Raw genomic sequence first — 23,349 nt, forward strand, 5'->3', positions numbered from 1 at the left:
TGAGTGGTTCATCGTAAAAACTTCGGTGTCCTATATTGCATAAAAACATTTTGACATAAGAGAGCCATCTAATATTTACCACTCCATCTAGGCCAGCACAGTCAACTAGGATTTCACGATTAAAATGTGTTGATTCTGTAATCCATATTCTGTGCCACAACAGAACTGGTTGAATTTTTATAATATCCTCCAAATAGAGGAGACCTAATTCTGTGTGGCAAATAAACGAAGAAGTACTCTTTCAGCTGCCTGTAGAGAAGTTACATCTACGTAGCCCCATATACCTGCTCCGTATGTGGCTACAGTAACATTTTTTGCTAACGTTCAGTAACTTCGTCGTGGGGCGTTTACCTAATTTCCTGCTAAAATTCGTGAGCGCAGATAGAGTTTTAATGTACAACAATCTTCTTGATTTTACTGCCTGCACCCATGACCCAGATCAATCAAATAAAATTCCTAAGTAGGGAAAAACCTTAGTACTTTCAATCCTCTTCCCCTCTATAAAAATAGTTCTTGTTTTAATACTACCCACTCCACAAGTCATAACAAAATTTTTCGTTGAATTAATGGAGAGTCTCCTTTCCTTCATAAATTTCGCAAAGCTAGTCACTGCTCTTTGTAATCCTATTGGTGTGCGGGCCATAAGGACCGCACATCATCAGCGTGTAGTAATGCGAGGATTGGTCGTTTGCCTACCGCTGGAAAGTCTATATGTTTTTTGACTAGTACTTTTTCAAGATCATTTATATAAGGTGTGAAGAGGAAAGGGGCAAGGACCCAACCCTGTCGCACGCCCCACCCATACCATATCGCATACAAGCCTTTGCCCCCAAATATAATTCTCTTAAAAAGGAAATCATAGCTGGTTCGAGACCCAGCACCTCTAAAATCAGCCATAAATTATTGTGCCTCACACAATCAAATGCCGATGATAAATCGACAAACGCCAAATATAAGGCTCCCTTTTTTGATTTTATATATTTATTCATGATTATATCTAAATTAAGACCTTGCTCTATTGTGCCAAGCTTCTTGCGAAAGCCATACTGCAAGTCGCTAATTACTGATCTTTCTTCTGCCCAACCCTGCAATCTATTTAATATTACCCGGCCCATGATTTTCATAGTTTAGTCCAACAAAGATATCGGACGATAGCATGCCGGATCCAATCTATTTCCCTTTTTAAAATTGGTACCAAAATTGATTCGTACCATGATGGGACAAACCCAGATATGATAGTTGCATTAAGCACTTGTGTCAGTAACGGTCCCCATACGGTGGAATTAGATTTAAAAATATCAACAGGAACACCATCTGGGCCTGCTGCCTTCCCACCCACACTAGATGCAATAGCTACATTTACCTCGCTCAGATCAAAATAGAGCAGGTTATTATGATCCTTCATAAGGTTGTATTGCTGCACCTTTGAACCTGTATTTTTATTTGTCTCAAAGCACGTTTCCTCATATAACTTAGAGAAATGCTCAATCCACTGTTGCTCTGGGATTGCAACCTCAATTTTTGCTAGTTCTTTATCTCTAAGGAATGGTGCATTAACTGCCTTCCAGAAGGCACTAGAATCTTTTGATTCCGCGGCATCGCGCAGAGATATCCAGGATTCTAATCTTAACATATCTCTTCTCTCTTTTAGGGCACTCTTATATTCTTTTCGGGCATCTCTAACCATTTTTCTGTCCTTTACTTCTATGTGTATGATTTTCTTGAGCTTTCTTTAGGCCTTCGTACATTTCGAGTCAAACCACCCTTTAGTTTTGATCATTTTCCTTTTATTTGTGTGAACAGTAAGAACTTTCTTTATATAATCTGTAATGAGTATGACATTATCCACAATACCTTTTGGGGGTGTCAGCTCATCCAAGCATACAATGATGCTAGGATAGCAATTTTTTACAATGTTAGCCATGACATTTTTTGGTTCCACCTTATCCCAGCTAAGGGAGTAGCCATTTTGTCTGGTTAATAATATATTTTCTGTTCTGATATTACAACCATTGGTCCTTCTCTTCCCATCATTAAAGAGCAGAATATCCGCACTCTGGGCATAATGGTCGCTCAATACTATCTGGTGGTTTATAAAACCTTTAAACTTGAGCAATACCTATTGGGAATGAGTATAAAGTCTATTGTAGACAGTGTACCATACCCATTAAATGTGGGGGGGAAAGAAACAGGGGGAGTACTTAGGGTATTAGCAAAGCCCAAATCAAATTGAAATATTAAATCATTTAAGCTGTCACCATATTTTGTATGTGAAAAGTGAGGAAGAGTCATCTACTTGTCATAAGTAATTCCACAATTCCTTGTATGAGCATAGTAACAAGGAGAGATGTTAAAATCACCCCCCCACACTACAATCAGATCTTTCTTCTCAACTTCCTGTAATTGTTGTAGGTGAGAACCTATGGCCTTCACAATATCCTCAAGTAAATTTCGTGGGATATTGTTATAATAATTTACCAGTATTACTATGCAGCTTTCATTTACCCTAAGTCTAATAATCTGGTAATAACAATCCTCAAACATCATGTTGATATTTTTAAAGGTTACTAAATTGGAAACATAGGTACACAGCCCTCCCTTAGCCCTACCATGTAGGGAGGTTACAGCTGGTGTATGCAAGGTTTTGTATCGATTAATATGAATCGGATCGATAGCCCATAATTCCTGTAAACTTATCAGATCAAACTTCTGTATGAATTCTACCCATATTCCATTTCTCACTTTTGATTTTAAGCCAGCGATATTCCAAAACATAAAGGTACAATTCCCAGGTCCTTTATCACTATCACTACCATTCAACGTTGCTCCAATACTTATACCCAAAGTATTATCGCTTATTTGAGGCGTCGATATAGGGTCAGATGTTGTCAGTAAAGGAGTCAAATTTACTTCACCAACAATAATTATATTTCCCTCTTGGGTATCTTCGCCGTTAAATGGTGTGGTCATTGGTAGATCAATTGTGTGTATGACAGAATCCTCCACCACCCGCATAGCATTGGTAAACTGTCAATCACATGTATCTAACCCTGACAGAGGGGCAAACCTGTTTACATGGTTAAAATCAACAAAACCATCTAATGGTCTATTTAGGGCAGATCGATTCCCTCTCACTGGTGGTAAATATTGGAATGGCCTATAGAAAAACCCTAAAGACAAAAGTGAAATATTCCCCAAATAGTTTCCTGGGATTCTGCCCCCTAAACACTCCAATACAAATCTAACTACCTGCCTATTATTGACATTAATTACAACACAATCACCCTGTACTTCCTTTTTAAGATATCCCACCCATGTAACACGTCTAGCCATGATCATTTGATTATAAATGTCATAGCCTAATATCCCCTCTGTCTTAAGTTGCTCAGTAAGCCAATACAATGACTTTGCCATTAACTGTTCTGCAGTTTCAATGTTCCCCTCCTGTAGAGTTGGAACATTTGTTAAGACCACTACCAGGGGCGCTGCAGCTGGGGGAAGATGTAAAATCCCTGGTCTCTTCAGGTCTGAGCTGCGCGCCTGGGACTTACGCGTATTTGAATTCCCATCTCCCTGAGTGCCATTCGCACGTTGTTTTCCTTGTGACCCCCGTATAATTTGTTGTTGAGTGGATCTATCCCCCCGTCCCCTGGGTCCCTCCTCCCCGGGCGTATTAGGAATGCATTCCGCAAGTTCACAAGACATATTACCTAATTCTCCCACTCCCACCCCACCTCCTCTGCATTCTATATCTTCAGCAGTGACGATTTCCACCTGACCTCTCGAAACCAGTGATACAGGGGTTACATTTAGTAATGCAGTGTTAACAACAATAGATTTAGACAGAATCTGTTCAGTTGGGCCTTTCTCATCAGGTAGTTTGAGCCCTTCAAGTTTTCCCAAAATGTCCCTCAAAATACAAAAATTAGGGACAATTTGTGATTCAAAGTGTGTTAATCTATCCTCAAGCACCTTAAGCCTCTCCGTAATTGGGCTCAGACATGTCGACATTAAAGCCTCAATTTTAACCAGTAATGCCTCGGTGGCTTCAGGGGGCAAGTTACCATATACATCATGATTAGGGACAGCACCTGCCAATTTTGCATGCAGGGTAGTTATTAATAAAGAAGAAGATTTCTCTCCATTCCTAATGGGCATTTGTTTTTCTGCATTTTTCTGCATTTGCACCCCACCCCTCTTCCTTTTAGCAGGTTTTTGTAATGCCAGCACTGCATTGGGAGGATTAAGTTTAAATGCTGATCTCGTGGCAACACCTTTAGAAGTGTTACATTCTATACCATCATTAATAGCCTCCGTAACCTGTGAACTAGTTGTAATCTCAGTTATTATAGATAAGTCCAAAGGAATCAAAGGAGACAGAGACAATTGAGTCACACCTATTACAGGTTCAAGATGATCAGTATCGATAGTCGATACATGCGCTGGTTCCGGTGTTTGTACAAACTTCAGCCCTCCCAATGAAGACCGTTTGCCTTCCGGGAAATCAAGGGAAAGACGTCGTTCAGTCAGAGCTATTTCGTGTGTTAAAACCGAATTGGCTCTAGTAATGAATTTATCTAAAGTACCCATGATTCCCCCACTGGGATGCATTGTTTTGCTCCCTCCCCGCGTGAGCTCCTTTTAGCAAATCCAACCAGGAGCAATATCTGTTAATTAATAACAATCAGTGTATCACCAGCTAATATATATATAGATAAGGCTCAAATACTTGAATAGTCACCAGTATTCAAATGTAAGAGAGGCATCCCAGCCAGCCTCTTCCGGGCTCAAACGGGCCCGCCCTTGGCCCGGGCTTTGCCCGCGCGCGTCCCGCGCCACGGGAGTTCCCGTCGTCTTATGAAGGATGCCTGACGTTAGTTCAACTCCCGTGAGACCGCGCTGGCTTCTGGGTACTGAAGTCCTGGCAGTCAGCGGTCAGCGGGGAGGTCAGCACAGGTCCCCAGCTCTCCAACGGGGAAAAAGCAACAGCAGCAGGGACAGGACAACAAGGCGGGAAACAGGTAAAAATTACAATCCTTCAGGCAGCATTAAGAGAAAGCGTCCCGCGCCGCGGGAGCTCCCGTCGTCTTATGAAGGATGCCTGACGTTAGTTCAACTCCCGCGAGACCGCGCTGCCTTCTGGGTACTGAAGTCCTGGCAGTCAGAGGTCCGCGAGGAGGTCAGCACAGGTCCCCAGCTCTCCAACGGGAAAAAAGCAACAGCAGCAGGGACAGGACAACCAGGCAGGAAACAGGTAAAAATTAAAATCCTTCAGGCAGCATTAAGAGAAAGCGTCCGTTCAGGGCTTGTCAATCATGGTCCCTTTTACCCAATCAGAAGACAGAATAGAGAAAGAAGGCTTACCTCAGTACCTTTAACCCTGTTCTGGCTTCTGATTCTTGTAGACGCTCATGCACCTGTTACTGGTGCTCTGCTAGCCTAGCCAGAGTAAGGAGTCAGGAATCGAAATGCATGGATGCTTATGTCATGAAGGAGCAGGTAATCTTTGTGTTTGTATGAGTGTGATTTTGTCTATGTGCTGGCGAGTGCATGTGTATGTATTTGACTGCCTTTTTATGCGTGAGCATGTGTTTAAATGTATGTGCTTGTTTGTGTTTAGTTTGAAAGCCTATGAGGTGGGAAGTATTCGGCACTGGGTTTAGGAAGCAGCGTAGGAATGTGTGCCCCACTACTTTAAAAGTTCAGAAGCAGCTACTGATTTCTTCATCTTTGCTCTGGTGATGTCACGAGTTGTTGTGTGGCACTGTCCACACTAAGTAAGTACATGTGCCTTGTTAAGGTATGCATGATTGTCATCCTAGATGGCCTGGTAAATGGTGAAATTGGTCATGAAATGATGTGGGATTGAAGGGAAAGCCAAAGACTTGGCCACTAAGGAAAAGTTGGGTATCCACTGGCGACAGTAGATCACCATTCCAAAGAACATTCTGACTTCTTTCTGTGCTGTTGGTGGCTTGATTTGCAGAATCGCCAACATTCTTTGCTGTGACACCTTCCTGTCTACTTTTTCAATGTGATGTCTGAGATGCAGGACTTCTTTTTTACAGTACTGAAACTTATTGAGACACACCTTATGTCCATTCTCAGCTAAGTGGCTCATTAGGGCAACAGTATCTGTCTTGCAAGCTTCCTGAGTATTTGAAGCAACCAGCATCAATATACGGAACCAGGACAGAGTTACAGGGCATAACCAAAGACTTCCAATTCTTTTTAAGGATCTGATAAAAGATTGATGGGCTCTCCACATATCCTTGTGGAACTTGGCTCCATGCCTCCCCTCTGAGCAGCCTTCATTTGCCCCATCATGAGTTTCTTCTTCAATTTCTTCTACGTCATATCTACTTCATCATTACAGTTTTTTGTCATATCTCAAAATCAGACCAACCAACTTATTCTGCCATCATATCAAATTTGTTTAAATCATCATGCTAATTTCAGGTCTCAAATCTGTCACAAACCTGGACACAAAATGTCCCAAAACCTTGGACTCCAACGTTTCCATTCCACTATACTGTTTGAAAGCTTGCAACTACCTCTCAAAACTTGTAGCTCCCACTCCCCCCTCCCGGGAGGAGACAGTTCCCTCACAGATCTCTTGGGACCCTTCTTCTTTGCCCATTTACCTTCCCACTTATCTAGGACACTCCAAGTCTGAATGCTTTGAATTAATTTCCAAATATGCATCTTCATTCCTGGTATTCTCATACAATCTATGAGGGTCATTTCCAAGCACCCTGTGTCTCTGGAGCGTCTCTTTTTGTGATGCTCAGGCAGCACAATAAAGCATATCTATGGGGACATGCAAAGCCACTATGCATGGCTTTTGATGGCCTCATAGATATGGAGCAAAGAAAGGCAGCGCAAAGCACTGCCTTGCCTTACTCTGCGCTCTGGAGGTGTTGCATGGGCATTGTGGTGCGTTTTCCCATGCACCACCCATGGATTTTAATGTACCCCAGATTTACAAGATCATGTAAACCTGGGGAAGTGCCAAATCCTTAAGCCTCCTGAGGTGAGGTGTAATGAGCAGAAATGTCTTTATTTCTCCTCGTTTTTAGGTCTCGCCTAGGCAGCGCTTGCACTAACTCGTTGAGACATACAATACATACTATAGCGTGGTAGCTTCATTTAAGCTCCTGCCCACTTTCCGTCCATCTTTGGTATTGGCTTAGGTCCTAAATGCTGCCTTCCCATTGGTTTTTAGGCTTGTTAGTCCCTCCTACTGATGGCCATTTTGTCAATTGTGTCCTTCCATGGCTATCGGCCCCTTTACTGTAAACAGTATTTTGTACTCGTGCCTCCCCCAGCCCCTCTCGCAGTCCACGACTTCTTGGGACACCCCCCTCCCCGCACTCCCGTTTGTGCCTTTTTGCCCTCCCGTACTCCATTTTAAAATGCAATATGACTCGCATTAATGCGAGTTCTATTGCATTACCAATGCTTGTTTTTAAAGTAGTGCACCCGCATTTAGGCTCATGGAGCCGCGGGAGCCCACCCCGCATTTACAAGTATTTAGAAGCCGGATCCCACCCCGCATTTGCGAGCATTCAGAAGCGGAAGCCCACCCCGCATTGCTGAAGACTCGCCGAGATTGGCCAGAACTGCCGCCTCAAGAAATACGGAAGGCAGGCAAGGCTGCCTGACGTTGGGCGGAGCTTACCAGCCTAGCAGAGGAAGTTCCTGAGTGAAGGAGGAGCAGACATGCCAACCCTCCCGATTCAGGCGGGAGACTACCAATTTCAAGGCTAGTCTCCCGCCTCCCGATTCCTGCAAGCAAAAACCCAATTCCTCGGGGGTTTCAGCTGACAGGGATTGGTATTGTGTAATGTGCTAATTCTTCCACAATTCTTCCAAATCAACAAAGCGTCATTAACAAGCGAATGGTCTTTTAAAGACCTGTGAAGTACTCGGGGGCTGCTGTGTGTGTGCCCGGGAAGCTGTTTCAGCCCAGGCTGCCACATGGGGGGGTGGTATATGCGCTGCCAGCAGCCTGATAGGCCAGTGCAGAACACTTGCATCACCCTCTCTCTGCCTGCCATTGCGCTCCATGCTTCTGAAAGGTAAGAAAAAAAACATGCATTTGCGTTTCAAATGTCCGATCCTGCAGCAGCACACTTCCAAAGCCCATACATGACAGTAACCCGATTCAAGGCCCCATTCTCCCGATTTAAAAAAATTCTCCCACTTTGCTCTTCTGAAATGTTGGCATGTATGGAGGAGCCCCACGGGCTCACTGGACCCCAGGAAACATGACTGCCCTGCATTGCATTATTACTTATTTTCTCTGTTTTCACTGACATCTTGTATGCATGGGTATTTTTTTTAAAAGTGAACCTAGCTCAAGAGAAATGGAGAGGCTTAAATCGATGGACAGTTTGAAGAGCATTCAAAACCATATAAATCAAATAAACTTTCTGTTTTTCACAACACAATTGCTTTACATCAAACACTATTAGAATTTCATCATTGGTCAGCATAACAGCGTTCTAATCCAGTAATGGAATTATGCGTCTGGTTGTCATTAAGAGCAACTTCGCAGGGTTAGTGCGTACTCTGACTCTGGCTCGATTGCTAATTCCTCCAGAGGAGATGGAAGCTCCAGGTACTCTGGAATAGGGAGACTCTTTGTTTTAAAGGTGGCATCAAGGTAGCTGGACGGTCGCACACCCAAATTCACATGGGGTGTGGGCACTGAAGAAAGACTGTGGGCGGTTGATCTAAGAACTCCGATGTAGATAGGGCAGTGGGGCGCTCTCTGCATTAATGCCTGGTCCAGCTCCTATCTATGGAAGTATAACATGACCAGCACATGTGAGTAGCAAGCTACAAGACGGATGTGGATAAGGATAAAAATGATATTAATTAGAAAAATTTCTGCAGCACACACAAAAACCTCAAGTTTAATACGTCATGCGTGACTAGCTCATTCAGTCCTGTTTATTTACTTGTATTCTGGGAGCAGTAGTCCAACATTTCCAGTGGAAAAAGTAAAACAAGCATTGGCATAGCCAATAGGTCTCGCCTTTGGGACCTTATAAGTGTTTAGCTATGCAACAGTTGCATAACTAAATACTTATAAGGTCCCAAAAGCGAGACCTATTGGCTATGCAAAGCGGCAAAAGTGAAAGTGATTGCGATCACGATCAAACATCAAAGCAGCCGTGCAAATACAAAAGTGCGAAGACACAAAATCAGTACTCAGTCTGCTGCACTTGACACGTGGCAATTAAAGGACACTGGTTTGGCCCCTAAATGCTAATAGATACTTAGTAGCCCCGTGACGTGTATTCGCCAGTCCAGGTGTTTTAACCATTAGCACTTTGTATTCTGGGGGTTGCACTGTTGGCTTCCTCGTTTTAACTATAGTTACAGGCAAGTTTTAACTATAGTAGTAACAGCAAAAGCCAAGCACCCTTTCCTGCTATATCACGGTATACCTAGGAAACTGTGAGATTCATTGTGCCGCTCCGTTTTAGCACATTCTGAAAACAAAGTAAACATTCTAGTTCTGGATTAGAACGTTGTTGCGCTGATTTCGAGGTCTACCTCTGTGTCAGTGCATCCTGCCAGCCTCTTTGCCGAGAAACTAGACAGCGATGCGACAGCGACCCACCACATGAGGAAATATTTGTATGTTCTTATCCTTCTACCGAGAGAGTTTTCCGGACCAGCTGTTGTTTACTTTTCATACAATTATGGCTCCTCCTTTATGTGATCTGACTGATACTATCACATTGTTATTCATAATATTCGATACAGAAGCTCTAGTGAGGTGGGAGACCAGCACCCAGGCTAATATGCTGCATTCCTAAATGCATATAAGGTCTCAAAGGCGAGACCGATGCATTGCAAATGCTTGTTTCCTCTTTCTATGTGTGCTACAGAATAGAAAGAGCAAAACACCTCTTAGGATTGTTTTTGTGCAGGAAGGTGCCCCTTACTGCACAAAAAAAATCCTTCCGACAACACAGGAACCTTTGCACCATGGTGCAAGGGTGCCTGCATTGGCGCTAGGCACTGAAACGGCACCAGCGCAGGGAGAAGAGACAGGAATGCACTGTATTGCATAAATATGGTTCATTCCTACCCTTTCACTTTGGCATAATGCAGTATAACAAGATGGCTTGCTTCTTTACCCATCGCCAAATCCCTGTAGCTAAGAGCCTATGTCCTTGTCACTTACTTTTCTGTAAAGCTTTAGTCCGATCCAAATCTCAGATATATTTCTGAGCTACTTTGGACAATTTATTGTGAGCCTGCCTTACTCGTCTGGAAACATCCTTACTCAGTTCAATCAGTTCAGTTCAATAAACTTTATTCGGGTTGTGAAACAACCAATAAAAGCGATTGCATGGCAAATAACACTCCCTTACAAACAACACTCTTTAAAAATCATTTCACAGAGACAGTACCTTCGTTAAAAAAATTGCCTTACTCGTAAACACAAGATCACTTTCCTGATAAGTGTTCAACTGGGCGAATTCAAGACTTCCACTTCTCATTTCATTTCATCCAAGTCAAGTTTTATTTACCTACATCTTTCAGATTTATCCTCAACAATGACTTAATCGTTCTTTGACTCAGCTCTGAGCTTCCACTCTCATTCAAAGTGGCATTAACAACTTTCAACCAATCGTCTTATACCTGAACAAATGTCCAAATCCTAAGTGGTTCATCATTGAATCTGCACTTATTACACAACAAGAACTTGCATTCATTGGAACTAAAGGGACACATCTCTTCACATTTAAGCTTTGTGGAGCCCTCTCTGGGGCTTTCAACTTTGCAGGAACAGCCAAATTATGTCCTACATTCCCTGTGGAACTGGGACTATATTTAGGACCCACAGTCCAATAGCAACCATGACCGTGAGAGCATCTGAGACATTGGCAGCGGTTGAAGTACCAGAGACACAAATTCCTGGATTTCCTCCTGGGTGGATTTGATTCACATTTAAAGGGGTGGCTCCTATCATACTAAGGTTCACACTTATTGGTGAGGTAGCCATTCCGAGTTTCCATTTATACTGGCGCTTCCAACTCCCATTGTTTGGGACTCATTATACAGAGGTGGGCATTCCGACACCAACACGTTTAAAGACTGTCACTGGAATTACAATCACTGTTTTTGTTTCTCTCATCTTGCTTTAATTCATTCCCTTTCCTCTTTTCCTCTATTCTTTCTTTCCGTCTTGAATTCATCACCCGTTACTTTAGGTTACCACTTAGCTCCTTCTATCACATCTGTTCTCTACCTCCTCTGTGCTGCATCCCACCTCATATGAGCAGAAAGTACGTACTGCCTTTTTAGCTTTCCCATGGTACCTCTCTTTCTCTCGGGGAAGAGCTGCACACTCCCAAGCATTGAGTGCTTCAAACTGTGTAGGTCTAAGCTGTGGTTTCATCTCATACAATATCCTTCTTAAATTTTCAATAATTCTCACATTGAATGCATCATAGTGTGGAAATTCCCGGGCACCTTCTTTCTCAGTGATCTTATGTCATTGCTTAAGCCAAATACATGTGTGAAGCCCTACGCTTATTGCCATATAATGACCAGCAGTATCCTCGGGTGGTGCCTCTTCTCCCTCCCTAACGGGCATTGTCACATACCCCCTAATCAAATCTCATATGATTTTAAAACATTTAATTTTCAGGTAAGCATGTCAATAATCACAATTAGAATTGCTTTTCAGAGCCAGAACTCATAGTTGACTCACAATTCACATTCTAAACCAACAACCAATACCAGGGTGGCACTCAGTGATGTAGACAATCAATAACAGTGCGGGGTTATACCAAACGTCTAATCTCAGCAAGCAACAGTGTGACATCAATCTCACTTACTGAAGGACCTCACCCTCCTTTACAATTTTCATGGATACACTCCCCTCAGCAATACATATACAAGCAAATAGAAAGCAATTGTAACAAATAATTTTGTCTGCACCACTAAGAAATCAACAGTTTTCTATCATGCAAGAAGTAATTCAAAATAAAACTTTCCAACCTACCCAAACACACTCAAATGAGACCTCAACCCCACGGGCACTCAGCTCAATTAGTACAGCTTCCTCCTACACAAAGGGTCCACCACACCAATCACACCTCAAATTCACATGCAAAGATAAATGTCAATTGTGCAGTTGATGACGTTTCACAACCGGCAACACAAAACGTTATTAGAAATTTACAAATACACGGTCTTCTACACTTGTTAACATCATCCCGTGATCTTAGGCCACAACAGACCTGATGACAACTTCAACATCTCCACGTTAAGTGCCACATTCACACAACATTAAAAACATCTCCACCAAACATCACACAATCTCCATAAACACTGCAAGCTAAACAACCCATTAGAATGTGCAACCGTATTGATACTCACACCTCCACTGTTCCAAATCTTTCTTGAAATCCCGAAACTCTGCTGATCCTCCAAATCGAGACATGGGCTCTAGGATTGGGACTGGGTCTGAACTACTCTAACATATTTTCCTAACTCCCCCTATTCCAGGATCTAACCATCCTCGTTTCCTACCATCTGCTAGAGCACTGAGCCCTCGGTCCAAATTTCCCAGCAACTGGCCTTTTTAGGTGCCTAAGGAATAAAAGGTAGTTAACATCATCCACAAGTTCAGCTTACAGTGTAACCAATTCAGTTACACAGTGAGGTCCCAAAGTCGGTAAATGAGATAAAGCATGGGTTTATAACAAATTTAAAGCCTGATTGTTGTACACAAATCTTACGAATATATTGTAAAGATACTAAATTAATACTTGGAGGCTAGATTGTCTCACAAAATGTAGACTCAATAGCATGAAACGTACAAGGAATTCAATGATGGCAATACAGAAAATCAGAAATCAAATCTGATGATCGGTATGAACTTCACAATCCTTTTGCCTATTATGCATGAGGAAATCTAAATCTCCTAAACTAAGCCTGATCTAAAAGCACTGATTGGGGAATCCCTAATCAGATCCAGTAAGCATAGCGGTACTTTCATAGAAGTATTCCAGAATAAAGAGTATTGGATAGTGTTATGCCACACAACAGAGATATCGCAAAAAGGTCAATACGCCTCTGAGTCCAAAAGAAATCTGACCAAAGCTGAAGTGTGATCACCAATTAAACCTCCCAAAAGAACATTCCTGAATCCATAGCACGTGTTTCATTATTTCCCACCTTCACACAGTAAAACTTGGTAACTACTCTTAAAACTCCTTTCCTTCAATCCGCACATCAGAACATCCTTGGAATCCTCCAGCCTCCCAATTCCTTACAAACAGCAGTCCTCCCTTTGTTTGTTAAGGTTTCTCGTCCTTGCTAAAAGTACTCTTCCTGAACCTCAGTATCTCTCACACACAATGTGCCTTTCTCCATTCTTGAGATCATACAACTGCACCTGCAGAAGAGTGGAAAATATTGCTTCTCAAGCAAGCTTCTCGTTGCAGGTAAAACATTAAGAAATCCAAATACTTAAGGCCTTTGGTCAAGTTAACATAGCAAGCATTTCAATACACGTTTAAATGCATGATTATGGATAGATATACAGTTACAATATAGATGTAGAGTACTATTCAAATGAATGCATGATTATATAAGAGCTAACATTATTCATATCTCACAAATGCATATACATATATATATATTCACTAAAAAAATCATAGGTTTTAGGAAAAGTTATAGTTAGTTGGACATTTCACTCGTACAAAACCAGAGAAATTCCCCCGTTATAGTTAGTTTAGCTAACTATAACTCGCGCCCCCGCAATGCACTGCTGATGACATCACATATTACATCACTCATGACATGGTCAGTGACATCACTGATGACATCACTGATGACATCTCAAATGACATCACTGATGACATCATCCATGTGATAAATTGATGCATCTTCTCACACCCTAATATAACCTTTGATACACCCACTCTAAATTACAGACTGGCATTCTCAAAACCATAGACACTCCAACACCAATAACTACATACCCACTCTAAGGTTTTTTAAATGCTAATTTCTAACTATAACGTGCCTGAAACCTATGGTTTTTTCAGTGAACTTCAAAGGGGTTTTAAATGCAAATTTCTAATTATAACGTACCTGAAACCTATGGTTTTGTAAGTGAATTTCAACGGTTTTTTAAATGCTAGCTTCTAACTATGCCTACAGAGGTAGGACATGTGAAGAAAGAAGAAAAAACGCACAGAAAGAAGCAAAAGAAATGCAGAAAGAAGCAACAGAAGTCCACAAAGATGAAGAAAAGTGCAGGAAGAAGCAAGGCATGTGCAGAAAGAACCAACAGAGGAACAGAAAGAAGCCTTGTTGCAAAATCATCCTGTGCCCACAACTTTTTCAGACGGGTACTGGTGGTACCTGACTCTGACTAACCAGGCCTAGAGCCAGTGCTATGCTAAAACACACTTAGAATACAGTGAAAACACCTACATACACTAGGGAACACTATGCGTTGGGGTACCCCTGTGATTAGCATGACCTCCTCTGTAAGGCCCTAGTACATAATAGGGCAGGGGGATTAAAAGTACCTCTAAGTCAGAGGTGCAGAAATATGCTACTTTAACTAGTACTCGCGTTTGCAGAGTGGTGGAGAAAGGGTGCTGGGCGTCCAACCAGCGCTCAGGAATTCCGCTGCATAGGACTTACAGGAGGTACCAGGAGGGATTCTTGGCCCCCAAACTCCCTCAGGACTAAATTGGACTTCATCCCCCATCCTGTAGTCTACCACGATGCACGTTTGCAGAGTGGTAGAGAAAGGAGACCATGGCCTCCAAAGGCGTCTTAGCAATCCCACTGTGTGGGACGTACTGGAGGTAACAAGAGGGTTAGTTTGCCCCCAAGGACATCCTTGGGGGCCAACTTCCCAAACTATTACCTACAGTCTGTCCCACACAGCAGCACTGATAGGTACTCGCACCAGGCCATGCCCACTTTGCCCACTACTCTACAAACACGCTCCCTGACACGCTCTTGGATGGGGATTGAAGTCCCCTTCACTGCTGGGGGTCCTTTAGGGGCCAACTAGCCTACCTTTTACCTCCAGTAAGCCCCACGCAGTGGGATTGGTGAGAGGTAGACAAAGGCCATGCCCCCTTTCTCCACCACTCTGCAAATGCGCCCCCTGGCGCGTTGTAAGTTGGGGGATTAAGTCTCCTTGAATCCTGAGGGTCCCTGAGTTCCAACTAGCCCACCAGGTACCTCCAGCAGTGGCACTTACTGGAAGTACCTGGTGGGCTAGTTGGCCCCCAGGGACCCTCAGGATTGAAGAGAAATTAATTCCCCAACTTAAAACGCACCACAAGGCGTGTTTGCACACATGTCACCTCAGGCCCCGCCCCCTCCCTTCACCACTGTGCAAACGAGCCCCGTGGCACGTTTTAAGTTGGGGGATAAAATCCCCTTGAATCCTGAGGGTCCCTGGGGTCCAACTAGCCCACGAGGTACCTCCAGTAAGTGCCATAGAGCTGTGTTGCAGAAAGGTGTAAAAAGGGGCGTGGCCTGGACCACCTCTCTGCAACACAGGCCTGTGGCGCTTGCTGGAAGCACCTGGTGGGCCAGTTGTCCCCCAGGGTCACTCAGGATTGAAGGGGAATTAATTCCCCAACTTAAAACACACCACAGGGCGTGTTTGCACATATGTCAACTCAAGCCCTGCCCCCTCCCTTCACCACTGTGAAAATGCACCCCGTAGCGCGTTTTAAGTTGGGGGATAAAGTCCCCTTGAATCCTGAGGGTCCCTGGGGTTCAACTATCCCACCAGGAGAGGTGTACAGAGGGGCATGGCCTGGACCACCTCTCTGCAACGCAGCCCTGCGGCGCTTACTGGAGGTACCTAGTGGGCTAGTTGACCTCCAGGGACCCCCAGTATAGAAGGGGAATTAATTCCCCAACTGGAAATGCGCCACAGGGCGCGTTTGCAGAGTGTTGCTGGGAGGGGGTGGGGCCTCGGCGATGCCGGTCTATTTTTAATTTTCTTTTTTTAAGAATGGAAGCTGTGTGGCCCCCCTTCCTTTCCTATTTTATTGGCCCTGGGGACCCCATCCCCCAGGGCCTGACCCATATTTTTTCTTATAAATGGAAGGGGGCCGCGTGACCCCCCTCCCGAGGCCATATTCGGCCCCAGGGACCACATCCCCCGGGGCATGGCCAGTGTTTAATATTTATTTAATATCTTTGGAGGGGGCTGCGTGGCCCCCCTCCTCAGGCCAATTATGGCCCCGGGGACCCCATCCCCCGGGGCCGGCCTTTGCGTGGTTTTACAAAAAAATAAAACAATTTCATTTATGGGGGAAGGGGGCCGTGTGCCCCCCCTCCCGGGCCACTCATTGCCCCGGGGACCCCATCCCCTGGGGCCTGGCCTCTCGTTGGGGACCATGGGGGGAGCCCCAATGCCCCCACAGTCCTAGCCGGTTCCCCACCTCCGGCGGGAGCCTGCATTGCTTTTCCACACGGGGAGCTGCTGACATGTAAACTGCAGTGTCCCGGGGTGGGTACCCCGGGACACTGCAGGAGCCGGCCCTGGGCAGTGGGGTCCCCAGGGCCATCACAGGCTCCAGGAGGGGGACCGCGCGGCCCCCCTCCCATCACATGCACAGTCCCAGGGAGGTGGTGGTCCGTAACGGACCCCCAAATTAGCATTTTAGTGCCCCGGGGAGGTGGCGGTCCCCGGGGCATGTAGGGGGCTCAAACCCCCCGACACAGGTATATATATATATTTTTTAAAGAAGCCCCGGGTGGTGGTGGTCTCCGGGGCTGTGTGAGGGCAGTGTGCCCCACCACAGAAATAATCAATGAAAGCCTCGGGGTGGCAGTCCCGTGGACTTGGGGGGGCCTTGGAGGCCCCCCAAACATTAAATAAACAAGCCCCATGGGTGGCGGTCCCTGGGGCTGTGGGGGCCCCCCTAGGCCCCGTGATTATATTTCAGCATGCCCCCGGGACTTGGCCCACCTGGGGGATAAATAATAACAAAGCGCTTCATTTTGTTTTCATTTTTTCAGCAGGATTCGTGCACCCAGTGCGAATTCGGACAATTTTCTTTTTCCTTGTGGGACCCCCTGAGCAGGTCTAGGGGTCAGGGTATTTCTACCCTGACCCCTTTTCTTGTTTTTTGCATTTGTTTTTCTGTTTTCTTGTGCCTCGGTTACCAATGCACAAGATGGCTGCCAACACTTCCTGGTTTGGAGTGTTGGCAGCCAATTAGAATAAAGCTCGTGGTCGGGAGGGTGCGTGGATCTCTATATATCAAAACTTTATTTTTTTAATTTCTCAGCAACTACTGAACGGATTTACACCATTTAAAAAACAGGTCTCTTTCTGAACCAAGGGCTACCTTTTTGCCAAATTTGTTGTAATTCCATTCAGCAGTTCAAGCTGTAACAGTATCTAAAGTTTTCTATGGAAAATTGATTTTCCGATCTCTATTTTTTGAACTTCTCAGTTCTCATGAACTACTTTAACGGATTTACTCCATTTAAAAAAAAAAAAGGTCTTTTTCTGAACCAAGGGCTACCATTTTGCCAAATTTGGTGTAATTCCGTTCAGCAGTTCGGGCTGTAGTCGTGTCTAAAGTTTCCTATTAGAATTAACATGGAGAAAACACGTTTGGGACCCCCCTTTTTTCTCGGCCCCCGCTTGCCGAATCCCCCCCGAAACTTTCAAGATAGGAGCTGACTGGAGCGTCCCACGAGTTTTGAAAATGTCGCGAAGATTCGTCAACCGGCGCCAAAGTTATTGGGAAAAGGAAAAACGCTTTTCCTATGGCAACTAGGTCCAAACTATAACTACCTACTGGCGACCGCCATATATTTATATACAGGGTTTTATTGAACACACTACAAGAACCAGAATTCCTTGCCCATCCAAGGGAGTGGTGTAATTTACAATAAAGTGAAGGTGTGTTCTAGAATCACGTTGTTGTAGAGCCTCTGAGGAAGAAGCAGTTGGGCTTTGAAACGCGTTAGGCGATATCGACTACAAGCTGTGCTCACTTTCCACATATGAGGGACATTTTTACCAGGGAAGGAGTTTCTCCTGTTCAGTGTAGAGTGCGTTTCTGCCTAAAGGGGCAACTTGGAGCTTTACATTAACGCGGCAGCCCTTGCCGCGAGTAATGCACCACCCCGTGAGGACTAGGGGCCATGGGGCAGGGAATTGGACCTGCTTCGCATTGTGGGACACGGAACTTGGATCAATGATGAACCCGTATGTGGAGGCCCATACAGGGCTTTGAAGTAATTGCTATACACAGTATGAAGAAAGGTGTACCCATACAGTGTTTTATTGAACACACTACAAGAACCAGAATTCCTTTCCATCCAAGGGCGTGGTATAATTTGCAGTAAAGTGAAGGTGTGTTCTAGAATCACGTTGTTGTCGGGCCTCTGAGGAAGAAGCAGTTTGCCTTTGAAACACGTCAGGTGATATCGACTATAAGCTGTGCTAGCTTTCCACATTTGAGAGACATTTTTACCAGGGAAGGAGTTTATCCTGTTCGGTGTAGAGTGCGTTCCTGCCTAGAGGGGCAACTTGGAGCTTTATATAAATATATATATATATATATATATATATGTATATATATATATATATATATATACTATCTACTGGCGGTCGCCAGTAGACAGTTATAGTTAGGACCGAGTTTCCATAGGAAATCTGAAAATTCTATTTTGAATAACTTTGGCGCCGGTTGACGAATCCTCGCGAATTTTTCAAAACTAATGGGGCGCTCTGCTTAGCTCCTACCCTGAATGTCTCGGGGTGATTTGTCAAGCGGGGGCCGAGAAAAAAGGGGGGTCCCAAAACGCGTTTTCCCCATGCATTTTCCCATAGGACCTTTAGTCGAAGGTACAGCCCGAACGGCTGAACAGAATTACTTGAAATTTGGCAAAGAGGTAGTCCTCAAGTCAGGCATGTGCCTTTTGCATATATGGTGTCAATCTGTTCAGTAGTTCTTGAGAAAATTGCAGTTAAAAGCACATAAATATCTATAAGCGCGCACCGTGCGTGCACCGTGTGCGCACCGTGCGCGCACGGTGCCGTGGCCGAGCGTAATTCTGATTGGTGGATTCATGTCAGTCAACATTCGAATCGATCGAAATCAGGAAGTGTCGGCCGCCATTTTGTGTGTGACAGTGAAACAGAAAGGTGGAGAACGTGAAAAGGGGGCAGGGTAGAGAGTTCCTGACCCTCTAGCCTTTGTCAGGGGGTCCCTGAAGGACCCCGAAGGGTGAAAAAAACATATATATTTTTTTTTCTTAAATCGCGGCGTGCGCGCACGGTGGCAAAAAACTAATTAAAAAAATTACAACACAGTATATTAGGAATATAGCTCTTCTTGGAGAAGTGAAGTGAGTTCTGAAAAGAACTGTTGTTTTTTGTCGAGCAGCAAAAAAAAAAAAATGCAGCAAAAAAAATAAAAAATTAAAAACTGTTCACCAGGAACAAAAAAAAAAAGGAAAAAAATTAGGGGGTGGAGCATGTGTGCTGCTGTATCTTGTTCTCTATTAGGTTAATGCTGCTCTCACCATAACAGAGAACAGCATTGCACACATTGCACTGTATATGCACCTTCTGGAACAGAGGGTGCATATCCAGAGGTCTAGAAGCAGGTGAAGTTGTGGCTGCAGATGATGTGCTCGGCTGAGCTGCGGCTGCAGATGATGTGCTCGGCTGAGCTGCTGGAGGGTTGTCTCTTTCAGCCCGAGCATAAGCCACAGGATGCATTGCTTTAAAGTGCCTTATCATGGAGTAAATACTAAAGGAGTATTTTTTTTTAGTGTCTCCTCTAGATAAGACCACTCCACAAACAGTGCAGGTGACTTTAGGAGCATTCACCTTCTTCTGACCCTCTGGAAAAGTAAAAAATTGCCAAATAAATGAGTCCTTTTGTTTCCTCTGTCTTGGGGGCACAAAGGTCTCCTCCTCACTCCCTGAAGAAGTCTCCTGTTCTGCCATTTTCAGGTGCAGGAAAAGCTGTTCAGCTCCTTCTCCCAGGAAATAAGAAGTATTAATGAGGGGAGTGGGTGTGGTGTTGGAAGATTCTGGAACTGAAACTACTTTGAACCAATGAAAAGTGTTGTTTTGTAATCACATGACTTGCCGTGCATGCACGGTGCGTGCACGGAGCACGCACGGAGCACGCACGCATGCGCACATGGAGCATGTACGCATGCGCACATGGAGCACGCACGCATGCGCACACGGAGACGGTGCGCACACGGTGCGCGCACCATGAAAAACTTTTTTTTTAAAACTGTTTATAAGTTTATGGAAGATATAGGTTTCACACTTCGGAATTAGCATTTTAAAAACCTTGCAAATTCACTGAAAAACCATAGGTTTCACACACGTTATAGTTAGGAATTAGCATTTAAAAAACCTTGCAAATTCACTGAAAATACCATAGGTTTCACACATGTTATAGTTAGCTGGACATTTCACTCGTAAAAAACCATTGAAACTCCCCCGTTATAGTTAGTTCAGCTAACTATAACTCGCGCGACCGCAATCCACTGCTGATGACGTCACATAGTTAGAAATTAGCATTTAAAAAACCTTTGAAATTCACAGAAAAAACCATAGGTTTCAGGCAGTGTATTGTTAGCAATTAGCATTTAAAAAACCTTACAAATTCACTGAAAAAACCATAGGTTTCAGGGGCGTTCTAGTTAGCTGGACTTTTCACTCGTACAAAACCATTGAAATTCCCCCGTTATAGTTATAGTCATTTGAGATGTCACCAGTGATGTCATCAGTGATGTCACTGACCATCTCAAGAGTGATGTAATATGTGACGTCATCAGCAGTGCATTGCGGGGGCACGAGTTATAGTTAGCTGAATTAACTATAACAGGGGAATTTCTAGGGTTTTGTACGAGGGAAATGTCCAGCTAACTATAACACCCCTGAAACCTATGGTTTTTTCAGTGAATTTCTAAGGTTTTTTAAATGCCAATTCCTAACTATAACGCCCCTGAAACCTTTGGTTTTTTCAGTGAATTTCAAAGGTTTTTTTAAATGCCAATTCCTAACTATAACGTGCATGAAACCTATGGGTTTTTTCAGTGAATTTCAAAGGTTTTTTCAATGCTAATTCCTATCTATAACTTATCTCTGAAGATATTATGTTTAATGATTTTGATTGGATTTGTATATTTTTCAAATTCAGTGTGTCAATTTCATTAATTACGTTTTTTTAAAAATACTTTCTTAGCTCCATTTTTTAAACTTATTTTTTCAATTAATTCTTTTAAAAATTAAAAAATAGTATTTGAACTTAATGGGTTTTTCAAACTATATGTTCAAAACTTTATTTTATATATATTTTTTCACTGTTTTTGGATCCGCGCACCCTATGCGCACCGTTCTCGATCCCTACACGATAGCATCCGCGCATGGTATGCGTCGGGTACGTGTTTAGTGCGCGATTGAAATGCGACCGGTACGCGACTCCCAGCCTATACGCGGCACGTTCGATGTACGTAACGCGACGTTTACGTGCTTCCGCGATGCGTCATCTGCGTCTATGACGCGGTAGATGCGCAGATCCAGCGAAATATTTAACATTTAAAAAAACATATATATATGTATTTCATGTGAATATTAATTGAAGACCAACTCTAAACTAGTCTTAAAACTAATATATTTTTACATCTAATCTTGTATTTGTTTTTTAATTCAATTTCGCGGATGCGCGCTGGGTGCGTGCTGCGTAAGCACAGGGTGCGCGGATCCCATGTGACCTGCAAAAAAAGAGATTTGATTGGTTCATTACACCTCCTCTTCTAACTATTGAAAGACCACACCCATTTCAATCATTCTTCTTTGACCTTCTTTAGAGCACCATCTCTTTGGAGAGAAGAAGATTTTTTAGACTAAGTTTACACTTAGCTCTAACTTTTTTCAACCAAAAATGGCTTCAGGGCAGCAGGCATCACCTGCATCTCCTCATACTTCTGAGGATGAATTTTTGGAGGAGGCACCACCCAAAGAACGTTTTTCTTCAGTGGTGTGGAAACTTTTTACTTTTCCCGAGGGGCAGAATAAGACCAATGCCACCTTGGTCATGTGCAAGATTTGCAAAAGAGTGCCGTCACGAGGGGATCCTATCAAGAAATACTCGTGCGGTACGGCAAGTATGATGAAGCACCTTAGGAGCCTCCATCCAAACAATCTTGCATGACAAGAGTGCAAACGGATGAGAAACATTCCTGCTCCATCCACCTCATCGCAGCCGAGCACATCAAGAGTGCATCCATCAGCCCAAACCTTGGAGCTAAATTTCTTTGTTAGTGTTAGTTTAGATGAATGTATGTGTAGTACGTAATTGATTGAATGGATACGTTAGTAGCGTATGGTGAATGTATAAGTGCAAAACTATGAGGAAGTGCTGCAGCATCACACAGTAACCTCTTTAACTGCAGTGTGCTGTAGTACTTCCGAAGCACAGGGATGCAACATATGTACATAAATATGTTGCAAATCTATTCTTCTGTCTACACGGCTACTTAAACTGCAGCCATGTGGTGACAAAGGCACACTTGCACCATAGTGCAAGGATATCTGTGTCATGTGCTGTTTGTTTTTCTACAGGAAGACACACCTTCCTGCACAAAAACAATGAGAAAATGTATTTTTCTCCTTCAATGTATGCTGAACATTTCAGCATGCATTGAAGATATAAAAATGTGGAGAAATTAAAACAATTCTCCTTGTTGTGCTTTCCTACACCAATTTTAGAATGGTGCACCATTCACACACATATTGAGATTTATGAATTCTGATAAATCTAGACATGTGTCTTGTTCTATGAGTATTAAGTGCAATCATGCACAACAACACATATAGAACACCCTTTCAACACAAAGTGGTCTGCATGATGAGGTTGTATTTACATGGAGTATAAAAAGTGCCTTTTCCTCTCTTTGTAAATATGAAAGAGTATCTTACACAATAACTATGTTACAAAAAGTGACATATTTCCAGTTTTAAAATTCCTTGTGAATGATAAAAGGTAAGCACAGAGTTTTGTCTGCAAAGATGTTCAAAGAAGAATGATTGAAATGATTGCGGTCCTTCAATAGCTAAAATGGGAAATATTATGAACCCCTCAAATCTCTTTTTTAGCAGGTCACATGATATCTGATTATGGTCAGATTTCAAAACTACAAAGGTATAAACAGAGTGTTTTTAGAAACATGTTTCAACTTTGTAGCTTCTTGCAGACCTCCTCATTCTGCATATTGAGACTTAGTTAAACTTACCTTCACAGTAATAGGAATAAAAAATGGTACACATTTTTT

Source organism: Triturus cristatus, chromosome 8 (assembly GCF_964204655.1).
Source record: "Triturus cristatus chromosome 8, aTriCri1.1, whole genome shotgun sequence".
NCBI classification, from domain to species: Eukaryota; Metazoa; Chordata; class Amphibia; order Caudata; family Salamandridae; genus Triturus; species Triturus cristatus.